The sequence below is a fragment of the Acomys russatus genome, chromosome 22, assembly GCF_903995435.1.
Source record: "Acomys russatus chromosome 22, mAcoRus1.1, whole genome shotgun sequence".
Taxonomy (NCBI): domain Eukaryota; kingdom Metazoa; phylum Chordata; class Mammalia; order Rodentia; family Muridae; genus Acomys; species Acomys russatus.
In genome coordinates, this window is record NC_067158.1 from 55,419,843 (window position 1) to 55,427,053 (window position 7,211).

Genomic DNA, 7,211 nt, shown 5'->3' on the forward strand with positions numbered 1-7,211 from the left:
AGTGACGGAAGAAGAAATTTATCATCAATCCTTAAGTCCCTAAGAGATGATAGGCAGGATAGATGCTGGATTCTTTGCATTTGATTAGCAGGTTATAGAAAATGGGTGTTTTTCATTGACCACAAACTCATCAATGGGATTTTTCTCTTTCTTACAGCATCATCCACTCACAGAGACTACACATATAGTCTCTGTCTGTCTGTCTGTCTGTCTGTCTGTCTCTCTGTCTCTGTCTCTCTGTCTCTGTCTCTGTCTCTCTGTCTCTCTCTGTCTCTCTGTCTCTCTGTCTCTTTGTCTCTGTCTCTCTCTGTCTCTCTGTCTCTGTCTCTCTGTCTCTGTCTCTGTCTCTGTCTGTGTGTGTGTGTGTGTGTGTGTGTGTTCATGTGAGTGCATGGAGGCCAGAGGTTGACCTTGGACATCTCTCTGAGTTGCTCACCACCTAATATTTGAGGCAGTCTCTCTCACTAAACTTAGAACCCATCAATTGGCTAGCCTAGTTGGCAGTCCCACCTGTCTCTCTGTGACTCTAGCACTCAGGTAAAAGATGCACAATCACCCAGATTTTGGGGGGGAGGGTTGAGACAGGGTTTCTCTGTGTAGCCTTGGCTGTTCTGGAGTCACTTTGTAGACCAGGCTGGCCTTGAAGTCACAGTGATCCACCTGCCTCTGCCTCCCGAGTGCTGAGATTAAAGGCGTGCGCCACCACACCCGGCTTCACCCAGTCTTATGCTGGGGCTCCAACATGTCCTTTTGCTTACACATCAAGTGCTTTGCTAATGGAGCTATATGTATCCTCTGCAGTGGCATTTTTAACATTCAAGTCAGCCTAGCTCAGATTAGTGGGGCTGTCTTCACATCTTATAATTCAATTGGCAGGTCCCTGAGGGTTGCCCATAGCTTCCTTTCTGGGTGGAGCAGCCAAATGGTCTAGCCTCGTCTTTCCCATCTTTGCCAATATCTGGCACCAGCCATATGGTCTAGCCTCGTCTTTCCCATCTTTGCTGATATCTGGCACCAGCCACTCATCAAGAAGCCCTGATTTTTCCTTATTAGGACTTAGCATTTGAGCGCCACCTTGGGTGCTCTACAGGATTTTGGAGTGGGTGGTGTATTAGAAGAGAAGGGGCTGTCAGTGGGTCCAAGATCACCAGTCATCACTAAGAGACGCCTAACTCTACACAAGCACGAGGACAATCAGGCACAAGCAGCCTGGGAGCCGGCGTTATAGTCAAGGCTTGGGGATGGACAAGTCAAGCACAGAGAAATATGCCTGGGGTCAAGGAATAGGGCTTCATCGAAGAGCAATAAGCAATAGAAACAGGCAGGCAAGGTGTTGCGGAAGCGGGTTTGCGGGCAGAGCAAGGGACGAAAGCAAAGGCTGAGTGTCCAAGTGCATGGCGCGCTCTCATGAGTCCTCTTTGTTTCATTTCCTCTGACAGGGTTAGTGGATTTAGAGAGTGGCCAATGCCACATACATAATGAATCTGGACTTCAGCAGAGCATTTGTCCAGGCCTGTCACAATATCACTGTAGACAACATGGAGAAATATGGACTAAACAATAGTACCATTAGATGATTAACAACATTTACGTGAATGGAGGGCTCCAAAAGAGGCTGATTAGCAGGTTGATGTTAGCATTGGGGATGAGCTCCAGTGAGGGACAGAGGCCTCTGTCTGTCGGGCTCCAGTGAGGGACAGAAGCCCCTGTCGGGCTCCAGTGAGGGACAGAGGCCTCTGTCTGTCGGGCTCCAGTGAGGGACAGAGGCCCCTGTCGGGCTCCAGTGAGGGACAGAGGCCCCTGTCTGTCGGGCTCCAGTGAGGGACAGAGGCCTCTGTCTGTCGGGCTCCAGTGAGGGACAGAGGCCTCTGTCTGTCGGGCTCCAGTGAGGGACAGAGGCCTCTGTCTGTCGGGCTCCAGTGAGGGACAGAGGCCCCTGTCGAGCTCCAGTGAGGGACAGAGGCCCCTGTCTGTCGGGCTCCAGTGAGGGACAGAGGCCCCTGTCGGGCTCCAGTGAGGGACAGAGGCCCCTGTCTGTCGGGCTCCAGTGAGGGACAGAGGCCTCTGTCTGTCGGGCTCCAGTGAGGGACAGAGGCCTCTGTCTGTCGGGCTCCAGTGAGGGACAGAAGCCCCTGTCGAGCTCCAGTGAGGGACAGAGGCCTCTGTCTGTCGGGCTCCAGTGAGGGACAGAGGCCCCTGTCTGTCGGGCTCCAGTGAGGGACAGAGGCCCCTGTCTGTCGGGCTCCAGTGAGGGACAGAGGCCCCTGTCGGGCTCCAGTGAGGGACAGAGGCCTCTGTCTGTCGGGCTCCAGTGAGGGACAGAAGCCCCTGTCGAGCTCCAGTGAGGGACAGAGGCCCCTGTCTGTCGGGCTCCAGTGAGGGACAGAGGCCCCTGTCGAGCTCCAGTGAGGGACAGAGGCCCCTGTCTGTTGGGCTCCAGTGAGGGACAGAGGCCTCTGTCTGTTGGGCTCCAGTGAGGGACAGAGGCCCCTGTCGGGCTCCAGTGAGGGACAGAGGCCCCTGTCTGTCGAGCTCCAGTGAGGGACAGAGGCCCTTGTCGAGCTCCAGTGAGGGACAGAGGCCCCTGTCTGTCGGGCTCCAGTGAGGGACAGAGGCCCCTGTCAAGCTCCAGTGAGGGACAGAGGCCCCTGTTGGGCTCCAGTGAGGGACAGAGGCCTCTGTCGGGCTCCAGTGAGGGACAGAAGCCTCTGTCTGTCGGGCTCCAGTGAGGGACAGAGGCCCCTGTCGATCTCCAGTGAGGGACAGAGGCCCCTGTTGCACTGAGCCTTCTTCAGCAATTTAGTAAAAGTATAGGGCAAATATTAAACGAATGTTCTGGTTTTACGGCATCCTGTGATTTGACTGGTTTTAGCGACAATGTCTGTATCCAAGCATATATTTTCCGGTTCAATTTATGAGTTGATCTCAAGCATCTACCTCTCTCAATCACTCTTCGCATAGTTTTGTTTTGTTTTGTTTTGTTGTTTTTTTGTTTTGAGACAGAGCCTCTCACTGAGCTCATGGCTCATTGATTAGTTAGACTGGTTGGCCACTGAGCTCCACAGATAAAATTTCCAAGGATGAAAGTGGATTTTCAGAGCAAAGTGTGACTAGCACAGTCCCTGAAGGAAGTCTAAGAGTGTCCATCTGCATATTGTATTTTTACCTGCACAGTTCTCACTCTTCCTGGCCAGGTGCTATACCACTGAGCAGAACCTCTATACTCTTCATGGCATACTATTAATGCATGTGGAGAGTAGCAAAGTGCACAGAATATTGGCATGCCTGCATGTGTGTGTGTGTGCATGTGTGAGTGTGCAGGTGTGTGCATGTGTGTGCCCGTGTGTGCATATGTGTGTGTGCGTGTGTGTGCATGTGTATGTGTGTGAGTGTGTGTGTATGTGTGTGTGTGTGCATGCATGAGGACACTGGTCAAAAGTGGACCATACAGACAAATTGTAGGGAATACTTTGAAATTAATTGACAAGCTGGTATACAAAAGACCTGATAAAGGACAATTTAAAAGTGTCACAAACAGGCCGGGCGTGGTGACACACGCTTTTAATCACAGCACTTGGGAGGCAGAGGCAGGCGAATTGCTGTGAGTTTGAGGCCAGCCTGGTCTACAAAGTGAGTCCAGGCGAGCCAAGGCTACACAGAGAAACCTTGTCTCGGAAAAAGAAAATAATAATAATAATAATAATAATAAAGTATCACAAACCTGGACTCAAAGAAGCCCCAAGAGTGAAACAGTCTTAGAGCCTCATGCAAAAGACAAGAGCAAACCTTTCCCAGAACCACCCTAAAGCGACAAAAGAGTGCAACCAGGAAGCCATGCAGCAGAAGCCAGTGGGAAACAGATTTCTGCTCTGCTCAGCACTTTCTACAGCAGTGGTTCTTGGCCTTCCTACTGCTGTGACTTTAATGCAGCTCCTCAGGCTACGGTGACCCCAAACATAAAATTATTTCATTGCTACTTCATAAGTATAACTTTGCTACTGCTGTAAATCATAATGTAAATACCTGATTTGCAGGATATCTGGGATGCCACCCCTGTGAAACGGTCATTTAATCTCCAAAGGGGTCTCGACCCACAGGTTGAGAGCTGCTGTTCTAAAGCAGGCCGTCTCCCGCTAAGTTTCCAAGACAGGCAACTCACCAGTCTGCTGAAGAGAGCTGAGTATCCAAAGCAAAACAAAACACAACAAAAACAAGCAAAAGCACAAAGCCAAAATAACAGCAAGAAGGAGGTTTTCTCATGTGTCAAGAGGCCACTGCTCAGCATCTTCCTCAGAGGCCTCCTCTCAGACTCTGAACTGTGCATGCCCTTCACTGCCCTGTGACTTCAGCGCCTCTCATCCTCCTCCTGTGCACACTTGTCATAGTTGTCATGCATGTGCAGTGAGACCCAGAAGAGCTAAGTTACAGCTTCATTTCTTCTAAGGACAATTCCCGGGGTCTGAGGACGTCTGTTGTGGCAGACAAGATGGCTTCGAACTCTCTGATGTTCCTCCAGTGGAGAGGAGACCGACTTTCCTCCTCCTAAAACAGGGCTGACCTCCAGGACTTCCTTGACCAGTAGTACAACCTGGCACAAGCAACAGGACTTCTAAATAGAGGTCACTAAGATGCCTTGGTGTCTCCACAGAGGCCCACTCTATGAAGAGGCCCTGGGAGCTGTGAGGGAGACCTGCTGGGAGAAGGAGAGGATGCGCCCTGCCGAGCCCAGCCGGTCCAGCCCTCAGACATTGCAGTCGCCCTAGCTGAAGCCTCAGGCAACATCCAGGCCAGAGCAGGCTCACATCCAATTTCCACATCTGACAGCAAGACGAAGAATCACTGTTGTCTACTCAGCTCCTACATTTTGCGATACTTTACAGCATAGGGTACCAGGTAAACTGTCTTCCTTCCCTGGGCATCAATGTTCAACCTTTAAATGAATTGAGGGAGCCTAATATTTTCCCAAGGTTTCCTTTGTTGTGTTAACTCCGCCTGGTAAGAGACATCAGCAGGGTGAGACCTAGTCGTCCTGGCTAAGGCCACAACAACCAGGCAAACTAATGATCCCACCCAAGTCCAACTCAGTGAACCAATGATTTGATTGAGCATGTTTACAGTTAACCCTTCCCCAACGTTTCTTCTAGCACCTCCCAAGACCTCGTGTGGCTGGGGCAGACTTACAGACAGCAGGTAGAGACTTGCAGGTGGTCGTGGATGCAATCTCAGGTAAGGGTCTAATTGTCAAGTCCCCACCACCACTCCTCTCTTTCTGAGGAACTTGAGCGTCTGCGTCTTGACGGTCTCTTGCATGCAGTCACATACAGCTCCTCTGCCTGAGATGGCAAAGGCTGTTTTATGATGCATCCAACATCTTTCCACCCTGCTGGTCTCTGCAGTACGCATTTGTGGTACCTGGATTCCTTCCCAATATTTGAGCCCACCCCACCCCAAAAAGCTTTTGTTCATAAGTTTATCTTTTGGTACTTTCTATACTAAAAATACAAACTGAGGAAAAATTTTATAATAGTCACCTAGCCCTTTATTTAAAAATAACAAACCCACTAAATGTTAATACAATTGACATACTTAGATGAAATAATATTTTTAAATATATTAAGTTGACACAGCTTTGTATTTTGCCAATTTCTTAGTATGTGGTTTAAGAAGGAAACTATTATATTCTCATATTTGTTTCTACACTCAAAGTACCGTAACATCGCATGTCAAGGACTTTAGGAAATGTCACTTTATGCTCAAGAGAGTCAGCAAAGTAAAAACTAATTATTATTTTTTTTATAGTTACAAATAGTTACAGCTTCATTGACACCAATAAATACTAGGAACTTTCAGAGGTCTTCAGATCATGTGTTAAGAGACAGTACTCTAGGCCGGACATAGTGGCACGCACCTTTAACCCCAGCATTTGAGAGGCAGAGGCAGGTGGATCTCTGAGACTTCTTGGCTAGCCTGGTCTATAGAGTGAGTTCCAGGACACCAGGGAAGCACACCTCCCCTACCCCCCAGCAAAACAGCAGCAACAGCAGCAACAACAAAACCTAGTACTCTAAAGAAATGCTGTGCAGTGCAAAGTTAATATGTAGCTGAGAAGGATAAATTCAAGGTTTGGGGGGAATTTTATATTTCAACAAATTCAATGCTTTCCCAAGGAGCATTTTAGAAACGTCTTAGGCCCCTTATTTGGCTGTTGTTCCTACGCTGCTGTGCCACCATCTTGGCTCCCTCCTGCAGCTGCTGGGAGTCCATGGCCACAGGGAGAATCTGGGAGGCACAGTAAAGGGGAAAAGCAAACAAACTCAAACCATCCCCACAGCATGGGACAGCATTGAATTTCCCCCCCCACCTGCTTCCACCTTCCCAGTGCTGGGATGGCAGGGTACCATGCCCCCCCCCCCACCCCCCCACCCCCGCCCATGCTACCTGGGCAAGCACTCTTCTCGGCAAGCTCCAGCTCCATCCCTCTTTCTCCTTTATACTTATTTATATTTGCCTTAAATACTGGGGATTACTAAACACACTTTCTACCACCCTGTGATAACCCATTCCAGCTTTACCTTAACAGAATATATCTTTTGTTTGGTGGACAGAAAATGGCCCAAAGAATAATCAGCAAAGAACTCCAGATTACTAACTCTCATTACCCCTACTTTCAGCAATTAGATGTAGTTCTTCATCATATTACAAACGATGCTGAGACTATTGCATGCTTGTTTATTTTAATTAAATCATTGAAAATCAGAAATGATATCATATCTAGACTTTCCTAGCAATGTAGAGACTTCCCAGAACTTGTAGCTGCATATTTTTTTTTTGTAATTGCATTGCTAATCAACTAAAACGGCCCAGTAGAAATGTTAATAAATAAACATAGTCATAATTATAGCCCTAGACATAGCCCAATGCCAAGAAGCTCAAGAGGCCATTGAGTCCATCCCCCTGCCTCCAGACCTGTGTTCTCTCCCAGTCGGTTCTCCACAGAAGCCGTGTCACAGGTGCTCTACAGAGGGCCACTTCACACTTTGTCCCACCCATCTTAGTATAGAAAAGGACAGCAATAAATTCAAGCTACTAACAAAACAGTAAAGACAACTGAGATGAAAATATGTGTGCAGGAAGATCTGACTTACCAAATTGAAGAACTGAACACGTTTTAATGAAGCACACACAAACCTACTAAATTTATACACACTAGA